This window comes from Balaenoptera borealis (assembly GCF_965194805.1).
Source record: "Balaenoptera borealis genome assembly, chromosome: 5".
NCBI lineage: Eukaryota > Metazoa > Chordata > Mammalia > Artiodactyla > Balaenopteridae > Balaenoptera > Balaenoptera borealis.
Genome location: NC_138862.1, coordinates 66426029 through 66439911, shown reverse-complemented (window position 1 = coordinate 66439911; position 13883 = coordinate 66426029). Strand labels below are relative to the sequence as shown.

Genomic DNA, 13883 nt, shown 5'->3' with positions numbered 1-13883 from the left:
ATGTCTATTACCTTTTAAAGGCTTACTGGAGATTGAAAAGTTAACCTAAGAGTCATTTAGGGGCATGACTATAACATGAAAAAAAAAAAACAACTAAAAATAATCTACTAATTACTGTGACTCAGTCCCTCTGGTTCACACAAGACCAGTATCCACAAATGAAAGGACCAGAAATCTTCCCACTTGTTTTATAGGAAATTATTCAAGTTGTGTTCCTGAAACAGTTCTTACCTGTTGTGTTATTGGAATTCTGGAGAGCATCTGCCCTTCTTTTTCAATAATGATGCTGTTGCTGCTTTTATTTCTTGGGATAGATTTCTCACAGCATCATCTTTAAGTTTTTTAGGTATGAATATTTACTTCATCTCTCTGAGCTTCTTTATTCATTTTAAAAATGAGAATGTTGAACTAGCATATTTCTAAAGTCATTGCCAGTTTTGATATTCTATAACTGTGTACCGAGTAAATTGTAGAGGAAAGTATTTATTTGGGGGACATCTTCCTCCTCTTAAGATATTTAGCCTCTATTGGGAGCCTTTTTTTCTACCCGGAGCCACTGACACTTAACCATTAGGCTCTAATGCCTCTGATTAGGCCAGAAATCAAGAAACCACACAATCTAGTTCCAATTACCTGTCTAGTTATCTTCCATTGCTTTCCTCAAAGAGCCCTCCAGTTCTAACAAAAATGGACGGCTTGCCTTGATTCCTGCCTCTGAGTTCGTGCTCATGTTATTTCCTCTACCTGGAATATCTTCTCCCATCTCTGCCCTTTGAAATCTTATCCTTCTTAAATGAGGTCAAGTTCCCTTTTCTCTGTGAAGATTGCTCTGTTTGGTCTCTGAAAGCAGAAACCATAACATATCTGTATCCTTAGTACCTATCACAAAACCTTAAACCAGAAAATGATTCCAAAATATTTTATGATGATATTCTCATTTGAATTGTTATTATTTGTTTATGTCTTAGATCTACAGTACTACAAAACTACAAATTTCTTAAAGGGCAGGGACCATGTACATAATCCTTTGAATTCCTCATAGCTCCTAGCAATATATTGTACAAAATGAACACCAATAATTGGAGTGCTAGAAGGATAATCATATCCCTTTTGCCTCTGAGTTCTGAAAAATAGAAATATAAATCCAGGAATCAGACTATAATCCAAATATCAGCTTTTTCTCTTTTTTTTTTTGGCTGTGCTGTGCAGCTTGTGGGATCTTAGTTTCTCAGAGATCAAACCCAGGCCCTTGGCAGTGAACGTGTGGAGCCCTAACCACTGGACTGCCAGGAAATTCCCCAAATATCAGCTTTTTATGGTAATGTTAGATTGGAGAACACAGCCTGGATTAGATGTCAAAATGTGTTTCACACTCCTTCCTCCCAAACTGAACTGAACCACCCAAGTACAGGCAGAACTTGTACAAACACAGGCCATCTAAAGAAGCAGGGTCTGTTCTAGCTAGTCTACCATATGAAGAAGAACATATACCTCCTGTGAGCAGGATCATTCCACAGAAAGTCAAGGAAGGACTTGGCTATGTAAATGCAATGATCCTTTTTCTAAAATAACAATCACACAAATCATTGTATGTCCCGTAAGAAACAAGTGGGAGGTGAAAGAACAAAGGATTGACACTTTCTCCTTAACACTTCTGAGAAAGCAGAACTATGTTTTGGACCAAGGCAAGAAATTATGGAAAGGGAGAGGCTGTTATCTCCTACACTTGATAGGTAGTTGTTGAAAAAATAATAACAAAAGTATGCATGCCATTCTGATAATAGTCCATTTTTAGAATGTACCATTCACAAACCAGCCACAGCCCTCTACATGGTAGTGCAAATTGGAGCCAACCCTTGGAGGTCAATTTGAGGTCAGGCAGGGAGCATCTTAGGGAACTGAGCTGGATGCTGAGTCTTAATATTTTATTTATTTATTTATTTTTATATTTATTTTTGGCTGTGTTGAGTCTTCGTTTCTGTGCGAGGGCTCTCTCTAGTTGCGGCAAGCGGGCGCCACTCTTCATCGCGGTGCGAGGACCTCTTCACTATCGCGGCCTCTCTTGTTGCGGAGCACAGGCTCCAGACGCGCAGGCTCAGCAGTTGTGGCTCACGGGCCCAGCCGCTCCGCGGCATGTGGGATCCTCCCAGACCAGGGCTCGAACCCGTGTCCCCTGCACCAGCAGGCAGACTCTCAACCACTGCGCCACCAGGGAAGCCCTGGATGCTGAGTCTTAATTCTTGATGCTACTAGCTGGTTAAAGTGTGGGAAGCCTGGAAATTCTGGTGGCTTTCAAATCAATTTCAAGGTAAAAATTCTGGGACCTTATTTTAAATTCCTTGTGGAACAAAATTAAAAGGGAGTCAAGATGAGGAGCCAAGAGGGTGAAGTATGGAGGGTATCTTTTTCTTAAGAAGGATTAGCATGAATGACAGGAAGGGGGACCTTTAGGGGCTTAACTTGGTCAGAGTTCCAGTGCTGACTTTAATCCATTTTGGATTTACTAGACAAAGTTTTTAAGTCAGCTATTATAAATATGTTCAAAGAATTAAAAGAAATCACACATAAAGATTTTTAAAAAAGAATGAGGATGATGTCTCACAAAATCTAGAATATCAATAAGGAGACAGAAGTTATTAAAATAAAAGAACCAAGTTGAAATTCTGAAGTTGAAAATTACCACTGAAATAACAAATTAGAGAGGCTTAACAGCAGATTTAATAGGTAGAAGAAAAAGTCAGCACACCTGAAGATAAGTCACTTGAGATAATGCAATCTGAAGAACAGAAAGAAGAAAAGAGAAAAATGAAGAAAGCCTCAAAGACTTGTGCGACACCATCAAGTGTACCAACATAAGCACAGTAGTAGGAGTCCCAGAAGGAGAAGAGAGGGAGAAAAAGGGCAAAAACAATATTTGAAGAAATGATGGCTTAAAACTTCCCAAATTTGATGAAAAGAATTAACCTACACATCCAAGAGGATCAACACACTGTAAGTACGATAAACACAAAGAGATCCATACCTGGACACATCATAGTCAAACTTTAGAAAACCAAAGATAGAATCTTTAAAGCAGAAAGAGAAAAATGGCTCTTCACATCCAAGGGATCCTCAATAAAATTAAGAGCTGACTTTTCATCAGAAACTATGGAGACCAGAAGGAAGTGGGATAACATATTCAAAGTAATAAAAGGAAAAAACTGTCAACCAAAAATTCTATATCCAGCAAAACTGTCCTTAAAAGTGAAGGAGAAATTCAATCATTCCAAGAAAACAAAAACTGAAAGAATTTGTGGTTATCAGACCTGCCCTCAACAAATGCTAAAGGAAGTCCTTCAAGCTATAATAAAAGGACACTAGACAGTAGCTCAAATCCACATGGAGTAATAAAGAGCACTGGTAAACATACTACACAAATAAATACAAAAGATGGTATAAATATATTTTTGTTTGTAACTCTCTTTTCCTATTTGAGTTTTAAATAAACTGCATGAAAAAGTAATTAATTTTAAAACTGTGTTGATGAGCTTATAGTACAAAAAGGATACAAATATTTGTGTGAAAATAATATCACAAAAGTGGGAATGGAGCTATACTGGAGCAAAACTTTGTATGCTATTGAAATTAAGTTGGTCTTACTCCAAATTAGATTATTTTAAGTACAGATGTTAACTGCAATGCCAGGGCACCCACTAAGAAAACAACTGAATACATACAATCGAAAGAAACAAGGCAGATCTGAGGATTTTAGTGGCTGGGATTAAGGACAGTCATTTTAAGAGAGTGTCAATCTAAAATTCAAGATTCAAATTCCTGGGACATAGAGTCTATCTGTTCTAGTGTGGGTCATGCCCACTATTATGTTCAAAAGAGTGGGGTTGCAAGATTGGCAGACCTCTAGAATTACATGGGAGGCATTTTCCCAAATAAGTAGGTTTGGACAAAAATAAATAAATAAGTGATGACCACTAAATGAGTTAACATTTTGTTGACCAGAATTTTAATGAATCAAAATGGTCTATTTAATGTGACTCTGCCAGATAATAATATATAGCAAATTTATATTATACTATAAACAGAAGTATATTTGTGAATGGGGCAATGTGATTAATAGTGACTGAGTATGGGATTACAGAGTAGGATGGTATGTCAAATTTTTAAAATACTGAAATAGAAGATTGGTTTCCCAAGGAAGTTTGAAACTGCAAAATCTATTTTAGTTTCCTAACTGCTATGTTGACTCATTATAAGGCATGTGATATTAACTTGACACCAACTGGAATTAGTTGTAGTTGGTTTTTAAATTCCAAACAAAGTTAAAAGATAAATGAGAGATTGGGGAAAGTACAATACTTGCAAAACATACAACATATTAACATACAACATATATAGGATTACTATCTATAATATACAAGAAATTTTTACACTCTGAAAAGAAAAAGACCAGTAACTCAAAAAGAAAAATGAACTAAGTATATGATTAAGCAATTTACAGAACAGAAAATCCAAAAGGGGAAAGAAAGAGAAAACATGAACAGCTTCATTAGTAGTCTGTGAAATAAAAATTAAAGGAACAACAAATTATGACTATTCACTTACCAGAATGGCTAAATTATGCAAAGTACATTGTTACAGTCTTTAAGAAGGCAATCTATTAACATTTTAAATAGACCAATCTCATACCTGGGAATCAGTCCCTCAGAAATTAAAGTACCAGGGCATTTGGATATACACATAAGGATGTTTATTGAAATGTTGGTGGCAGTGACAATTTTTTTTTAAAAGAATTTGAATGTCATGAATAGGGAAACTTGAATAAATTTTGGTACATCCATACTGTGGAACATTATGCAGCCTCTAAAATAAAAGAACGGGGCTTCCCTGGTGGCACAGTGGTTGAGAATCTGCCTGCCAACGCAGGGCACACGGGTTCGAGCCCTGGTCTGGGAAGATCCCACATGCCGCGGAGCAACTAGGCCCGTGAGCCACAACTACTGAGCCTGCGCGTCTGGAGCCTGTGCTCCGCAACAAGAGAGGCCGCGACAGTGAGAGGCCCGCGCACCGTGATGAAGAATGGCCCCCGCTTGCCGCAACTAGAGAAAGCCCTCACACAGAAACGAAGACCCAACACAGCCAAAAATAAATAAATAAATAAATAAATAAATAAATAAATAAATAAATAAATAAATAAAAATTAAAAAAAAAAATAAATAAAATAAAAGAACGAATCAGAGCTATACCAGTTGAACTGGAAGGATTTTTATAACATTGTTTAATGATAAAAGCAAGAAGCAGAGAAATGTTTACACTATAATTACTCACTTTGTAAAATACATATATAGATAGATATCAATATATATGGTTATATTAGCATGCTTAACTTTTTAAAAAAATTAATTAATTAATTAATTTATTTATTTTTGGCTGTGTTGGGTCTTCGTTTCTGTGAGGGCTTTCTCTAGTTGCGGCAAGCGGGGGCCACTGTGCGCGGGCCTCTCACTACCGTGGCCTCTCTTGTTGCGGGGCACAGGCTCCAGACGCGCAGGCTCAGTAGTTGTGGCTCACGGGCCCAGCTGCTCCGCGGCATGTGGGATCTTCCCAGACCAGGCCTCGAACCCGTGTCCCCTGCATTAGCAGGCAGATTCTCAACCACTGCGCCACCAGGGAAGCCCAGCATGCTTAACATTTTAAATAGTTGAGAATGAGGGAGAGTAGTGAGGGGAGAGTCAGGTAAGAAAGGAGAAAACTAAAACAGAGGGTGTCCTAAACATAGCATACATGAAATCATTCCATTTGTGCATATGTGGTGGAGGGACATGTGCATAAAGATATTCATGAAAATAGGATCATCAAAACATTAACAGTGGTTACTTCAGTGTGTTGGGGGTTAATTTCCTTCCTTATACATTTAAGTATTTGAATTTTTACAATAAGCACAGTTTATATACAACCAAAGAATGGTTATTTATTTTAAAACGTGTGTGGCCAGTCGCCATGGGGGATGAAGTTGAGTCAGAAACACCTTCTGCCTTGCAAGCTCTGACAGTGGGGAGACAAGAAGACACAGCCAGCTGTAACATACAGACCAACTTAGTGAGTGCTGTAACAGAAGCACAGAGTGCTAGGAAAGGGACACTATTTGATCTCCCAGATCTGACTGGGAAGATCTGGAAGAACTTCGTTAAAGGAGAAGGCAGTTGGATCTTGAAGGCTTGGGAGCAATTCAACAGGTAAAGAAGGGGATACAGAGAAATCCAGGATAAGGGAACAGAGTGACCAAAACACACAGGGGCATTAAACAACCAGGGTATATTCAAAGAATGGCAATTGGTGCAACTCAGTATAACTGGAACACAGGTGCTGAGTGGACCGAAGGTTGGAAAGGTAAGCTGGTTTCCAATTGTGAAAGTAGTTTGGACTGTATTCCAATTGCAGAGGGGGTTTACTGCAGGTCTGTGGCAGGGGAGGGGAGGTATGTTTTGCTTATTTTGTCAGGAGAGCAACATTCTTAGTTCTGTTTTGGGAGTGGGGAGAGGCAGGAGGCAAGGAAACTTAAAATGATTCGGGCCAAGGTAATCAAAATCTAACAAGAGCAGCAATATGGGAATGCAGAGGAGGGGAAAGGTTCCAGAAACTTTTCTGAGGTAAATAGGGCAGGCCTTGGTGGAAGATGGAAAACCTTCTGTGCATGGCCAACTGAGGGCTTGGGGATACTTCAATTTGAGAAAAAGAACACTGGGATTGAAGGTGGGAACCACGTTGGGAGAAAAATTCCAATATCTTGCAGAATATGGTGAGAATAATGGGCTAAAAGCAAGGAGAAATTCTGAGGAAAAATAAAAGCCCCACAGAGATGGGAAGGACAAATCCTCAATCTGAACCACTGAAGTGAAGCCCTGCTTCTGGTCTCTTAAGTCAGCTGTCCTAAGGAGAAGATAAACCCATGTGCCTTCTTAACTAAAGCAGCCTCCAAGGAGGAGGATCAAATTGGTTACGCTCACTGTCCGCATGTTCCAAATGAAAGGGCCTGGCTGTATCGAATGAGAGATCTGGGAAGAGTCCTGGATAAAATCTCGGACATAATTCCTGCTCCTGGGAAACAGAGCCTGAGCGTCCTCCTCCCCGCTCCGCCGCGGAGTCCCGGGGGGAAGCCCAGCTCACGCGGAGCGGGGCGCGGCGCACGGGTCCGCGTGGCCCCGAGTCGTACGGGGCCGTACGGGGCCGACCCCCCTCCCGGGCAGAGCGCCGGGTCCGGCACGGCGCGCGGGGGCGGTGCCAGGGGAGGGGCAGGAGGCCCGGCCCCGCCCCAGCCGGCCAGGGGCTGCCCCGAAGGCACATCGCGCCCTGTGCAGATCTCAGAGCCTCGCACCGCCTTCCCGCCGCCTCCGCGCCCGCCTCCCGGCTCCTGGCTCGGAGATGGGCGCGGCGCCCTGCGGTGCTGCCCCCGCCCCTCCCCGTCCCTTCCGGCCCCGCGAACCCGCGAGATACCCGGGCACCGCGGGCGTCCCGCAGCCGGCCGCGGGCTTGGCGCTCCTCGGCGGTCCGGGACCTGGTGAGGTGAGCAGCGCGCCCTGGAGGAACCCAAATTCGGGAGTTTGCAGGACCTCTCTGTGGACACGATATATCCACAAAACATCAAACACTTAAATTCTAAAGTAAAAAGGGGAAAGGGGGGAAGGGCGTTCTCTCCTCTCCAGAATCTGGGCAGCTTCTTTGGAAACGGTAATGAAACTATCTTAGAAATTGGAGGCCAGCCGGGGTCACTGACCAGGGATGCCCGTGGCAGCTTCCTGAGAAGAGGAGGGTTACTGGTATTTGTCGGGAAGAGGGGCTGCGGCTGTTCCGTTTTGTTATACGAGCGATGGTCTGCTGAAACGGAGGGATCCGGGAACAGCGTGTAGACCTCCCAGAGCCTCCTCACCGAGCTTGTCCCCAAACCTGCCTGGTGGCGGAGGGGGTGGGGGGGGGCACGTGCACCCCAGGGTGCCGGGTGGCGGATAGGGTGGACTCCCTCCTGGGCACTGTGAGGTCCTGAACAGAGAAAGTTTTATTGCACTGCGGTTAGTCGAACTGCCTTGTTCTGGGCAGAGGAGAGTCGCCCGGGAGCTGCAGCATCCTTGTAGCTCTCTCCGAAACTAGAGGCCACTTGTTAGAACTTGAGTGGTGTATGTCTAGTTATACGTGCTACGCTGCGGAATATGAACCGTGAGGGTTTTCTTTAGAATTGAGTTGTTAACATTTTCGAATAGGAATCTGTGGGGGAGAGACGTCATTGCTTGCTCTCTTACTCTTCCCTTTGTTGGTTTCCTAGGTACATGCGTGCATGAGTAATAGGCAAATTATGTCCTAGCCTATAATGAAATGTCTTTGCTGGTGTAGTCCTTTAACCAGGATATGGAGGGCAACATTAAGTTATTGCACCCCTAAGTGAAAGATTTTCAGGTGGGGATTAAAAGCTGGAAAATTTGTTGATATAATTGTATGAGGCAGCAAAGCCTGCAAAGGAAAACTAATTTTTCTCCACCAATGGCTAAATGCAGCATAGAAGGCCTCCCTGCAGGCTGGGTAGCAGCCAGGCTTGCAAAACAGTAGCTTCTTCCCCTGCTGCAGTTGGAGCAAATGCGTAAATGGCTAAATAAATGGAGATAAAGGCTGAGGAAGTGGTTGTACATAGTGTAAGGCAGTTTGAGTCTGGAGAAGAAAATGCCTTGGCAGGCTTTGCTTGAGTTAGGGATCTCTTGGGAGGGGACTGGTGGCTCTCTGGTCCCCATTTTGCCAACCTAATTCCACTTCAGGGCCACCACTGTCTCTGGAGTGCTCCCTGTATTTCCCTTTCTCTTCCGCCTCCAGCTTTTAGCTTTTCCCTGTTCCCCAGTAAAGGCTAGCATTGAGCTTGGCAGAGGCAGAGTTATGGTGCCCTGGGGATAGAGAACTTCCAAGTCTAGTGAAAGCAGAGTTGTGGCCTAGGGGAGACTCAGGGTGGGTGGGGTGAAGCAACTGCCAGCCTAGACTTCCAGCCTAGACTTCCAGCCTAGAAGGCTCTCAAAAGAGTGGGAGGGTAATGATGGAGGGAAAGAGATTCTCTGGGGAGGACAATAGGTGCTTAACAGTTTGTTTCCTGCTGAGGGTTTTACTATTTCCTTTTTTGTTGTTTGACCATAAGGGCATTTCCAGATGGAGTTGGGGAAGTATAGAACTTCTCTGAAAAGTCCCTCCTTTTCCCAAATTTGTATTTCTTTCAACTCCCTTGTAGGTTTTCAGAGAGTAAGTGAGGGCAGGGGGAGAGAGAAGAAAGAAGCACTGAGGCTCTGCCTTTCCACAGAGACAATGGAACGTGGACTGACTTGGGCCCAGAAGGTGGATTTGAAAGTTGAAAAGAATGTTGCACATTTAGTTAAAAATCAGAGCCTTTATTTTGCAGAAGGGCATTGAGAACCATAACACTTACCTTTAGTTACTGATGAGTTTTGCCTGATAAAGGATCCAAGTTCCTACCTCTCTTTTTTTTCTCCAGCATTTTATTGTGAAAAATTTCAGACGTACAGAACTCAAATCAGAAGGTGGTTAAGAAATAGATGAGTGAAAGATATTGACATTTCGGGGTGGGGGGAGGATCTTATTCTTCTGACTCTTCCCTAAGAATCCTAGGCACATCTCTTCATTGCTTCCTTTTTCCCATTCTTAAAACATCAGTTGGATGATCTCACTCCCCTGCTTAACACCCTCCAATGGAATAAAATCCCTCACACTTGGAATAAAATCCAACTCTCTACCAGGACTTAGCAAAGCCCTATGTGATCTGGCCTCTTTGCCCTTATATTCTGTCACACTCCCCTCACTTTGCTGTCTTCCTTGCTTTTCTTTGCCTGAACACTCTTCCCTCAAATACTTGCAGTGCTTCTTTCCTCAGTTCATTCAGGGCTCTTTTCAAATGTGACCTCCTCCATCAGGTCTTCCTTGACCACCTGATCCAAAACCGCACTTTGTCACTCCCTGTCCTCTGACCCTGCTTTAGCTTTCTTCACTGTACTTACCATTACCCAGCATTAAATAGTATATCTGTTTCTTTATTAATCATCCATATATCCCCCACTCAAATGTAAGCTTCAGTAAGGACAAGATATTTTTTGTTTTATTCATGGCTATGTTCCTGTTTGGCATATTGTAGGCAATTAATAAATAATTGTTGAATTAATTAGATAATTAAATGACACAGGCAAGACATTGCCTCCCATAAGGGTTACAAAATCCTTGGTAAAATATTAGAAGTCCTTGTAAGTAATTCAGGTTAATCAATATTTTATAGGTAAATGGTGATCCTGGAGATCAGTGGCCACTCTTATCTCCACAGTGCTTTGAAGCTGAATCCTGTGTTAGAAGCTGGGCTAGTTTTGACAAACCCTTATCCCAAACAAGATATAAAAAATTTCAATCCTAGAAATTTCCCCCTTGCCCCTTTCTAGTTACTCCCACCCCCCAGAAGCAACTTTTGTTATGATTTCTGTTACCATAGATTAGTCTTGCTGGTTCCTGAACATATAAATGCATTCACACAGTATGTACTTTTGTGTCTGGCTTCTTTTTGCTTGGCACAATGTCCGTGAGATTCAGCCATGTGGTTGAGTATAAAAGTTGTTTATTTCTTTTTATTTCAAGATAGTATTCCACAATATGAATATCTACCTTCTATTTATCCATTCTCTTATTGATGGACACTTGGGTTGTTTCCAGTTTGGAGCTATTTTGAATAAAGCTGCCATGAACATTCTTATAGAGTCTGCCTCATTTTGGCTTCTGTGTACTTCTTTGAAAACCTTTGTGCCACTAGTGCTGAGAGAAGTATGGCAAGGTTATGGTGGCTATGACCGATGTGGCAGCCGGCCTGCAGCCCAACAGTGCCCTTCCTAGACAGCCCCACTGGGCGCTGACTTCCACTGCAGAGGGAAAGCACTTGGAAAAGGAGTGCGCAGGCAAACTGGGGAGCCCTCGGGTGCACTTTCAGTGTTTCTAGATCCTTAAAAGAGACTGTAGAATGCCTGCCGCCATTGCTGTTGTATTCACCTCCTCCTCTCAGCTCCCCATCCCAGTACAAGTTGACTCTAATTAGCCATCGAGCATTCTGTTCTCGAGGGGTTTAAATATTTATGAGTAAGAGTCTTGTTCAGAGCCTGATAAAATATTTATGTGTTTCCATGGGGCATTGGTTTCCATCTAGACTTCTCAAGGTGTTCTTTTGGAGACACTTGTCATAATCATGAGCTACTCGGACAGAGATAGATGATATGACCAGAGAACATTGGTAATACTGAACCCACCCTGCTTTCTAGGGATGGGGGAGAATGAGCCTTCAGAAGAATGAGCATTAATAGTATCTGGATCGGGAGAAAGACTGACAACAATGACTTGGGAAAAGCAGGGCCTGTTAATGGAGTGCCCCTGAGGGTGTGAGTCCAGAGGGGATGGTGGAAAAGAGCTTGTCAGCGTGAGGAGGGATTAATTAAGATGGAATGCATTCGTTCCAAATAGAAGAATAAAGAAATCAGCCTTTAAAGGACACAGTTCCTTTGACAGCAGTGTAGACAAGGCCTGTATAAGACAGCTGTGCTGAGTGCTATAATTATCACACCTGCTATGAAAATATGGGAGAAGGAGTGGAGGCTAGCCAGCGTTTCCAGGGGTGGGAGTGCCGGGGGAGAGAACTAGCTATTTCAGGAGGAATTGTTATTTTCATCCAAGGAAGAAGTGCCTTTTGAGTCAAGTTTTGAAGGAGGTGTGGCTCTCTGACTGGCAGCTGTGGTGTGGAAGGGCATTTCCAGACAGACAGAGTAACTTAAGCAGACATTTGAGTCAGGGCCAAAGTGCTGGTGTGGCTTTGAGTGAGGTGAAGACGGGGGTCAGGGAGGGTCAGGGCAGGTTTGCAGTAAGAGGTGAAGCAGGAGAGCTAAAGGCCAATTGTAAAGGACACAGGAGCCTGGACTTTAGTCTGTTTGTTGTAAGGAGCCATGTAACTCTTGATTGGGTCAGATTTTGAGCAATTCTTGGGCAGTGCCTCCAGCCCAAGCAAGGCTTTGAGGTCTGTTTATGTCCAAGGCACTTCCAGAATATTCTCCTGTGTCCAATCCAGTCTAGAGACTTTGTACAATCTACTCTAAGGGATGTAAACAAGAGGAGGTCAGATTCATTCAATATACTCCTGGGATTAACCAGAAACAGATCTCACCCATCACACAAATACTCAGAATGCTCCAAGTCAAACTGAATTCATAGGCTGTATGCTGCATCCTCTGATCTCTTTCATGGCCACTTTGCCTCAGTGGGAGGGAATTGAGAGGGTCTAAGTACCCCTTTATCACCTGAACCTAAATCTGGGTGAGTATACTTCAGGCTGGGTTGCCAAGCAACAGAGGACCAAGCGATGAGGCCGGCAGACCATCTCTGCAAGATTCAGGCCTGCTTCAACCCGGTTCCTGGGCTGTGACTAGAGAGGCAACTGGCAATAGAGGGTTGAGGCCATACAGATTGACAAGCTATAGACAGGACTGCTTGGTCACCTTCCACATGTGTTCTCCCGTCAGATCACAGATTCCTATTCAAAAGTGCCTCAGGATGTTTATTTTTAATCCATAATAAAAATAAGGAGGTTAGGAGGGGTGTGAAACCTCTCGGTCATCTCCACTTTATGATGTTTGTGATAAGGAAGAGATAATTGTAGACGTGATGGTCTGGGGATAGTCAGTCTTCAGTGCTGTGGTGAGGAACTTTGCATATGTGTAGATTAGCCGGAGAGCTCTGGAGTTCTGATGGGGAGAAGCGATTTCTTGGTGTGAGGACAGAAAAAGGCATGGGAGGACCTCTTAGAGAAACTTCATGATTCTGCCCAGGGCCTTGCTATTTGGAACTGCTCTCTTGCTGCTGTGGGTACCTGTTCTAGAGTGACATTGGGAACACCCAAGAAAGAATTCTCTGGGCCTTCCCATTGCTGTCTACCTATGCTGCAATGTCAGACTATCAATCAGCACTGTCACCTCACCATCCTGATTTTCCAAGGGTAACTGGGGAGACCTTGGGAGAGGAGGCAGAAGCGAAAGTCTTAACTAGGGAAATGGCAAGACTCCGGACCAACAATGTCCTTCTTGGTTCTAATTTAAGAAATTCCTGATTTTTGCATGAAGTGGAATCTTGCAAGGGCCACATTAGCTGTAGTATTTCCTCTGAACAGGTGAAAAGGGTGCATCCTTAATTGAGTGCCTTTTCCAAATGGACATTTCAGTGATTCTGTGTTGTGCCCTGGCTGGTGATGGTTGCCTGCTTTTGGATGCTGTTTAGATAAACCCAGGAGATTGGAGTGAAGAGGAAGCAGAAAAGATGATGGCAGGAGACAGGAAAGGGAAGAGAGTAGTGACCTGCTGGGATCCTAGGTACCCAGTTATCTGCAAATGAAAGACTGGATGAAAGAACATCAAATAACCACCCATGGGAATCTTTATGTGCAAATATTGCTGACTTCCAAGGCAGCTGTGAGGAGAAAAGAAGGGCGGAGACATGAGGCTGCTGTCAGTCAGTTTGAGGAATATTAATACAGGCTTGACACACCAGAACACATAGCCACACCACCACCCTGCAGATCCCAGCAGTAATACACTGTCCAAACCCCCTTCGCACTTCCATCACATTCTCTCATATTCATGCATAATATTAGTTATGTATGTGAGACATTTCAGCTGTACTTGCAAAGATACACAAATGCAGACTGACTTTATAAAGTAAGTATAAAGATAAGAAGAAACTATTCTAAAATATTACCAGCAGTGGGATTATAAATGATTACTTTTCTTTTTTTTAAACTTATCCCTATTTTCCATGATTGCTATTATAAGTATGGA

General features: G+C 43.1%; 1 protein-coding gene across 4 annotated transcripts in view; it reads left to right on the top strand.

Moving 5' to 3' along the window:
• The first annotated feature begins 7324 nt into the window (after positions 1 to 7324).
• Positions 7325 to 13883, top strand: part of GPR156 (G protein-coupled receptor 156) — an 89283-nt gene continuing 82724 nt past the window's right edge. For 3 of the 4 annotated variants that reach the window (XM_082394881.1, XM_082394884.1, XM_082394883.1), the window contains exon 1: positions 7325 to 7557. The gene's annotated coding sequence lies outside the window, so the exon portion shown is untranslated. The other variant, XM_082394882.1, reaches the window with a different exon arrangement.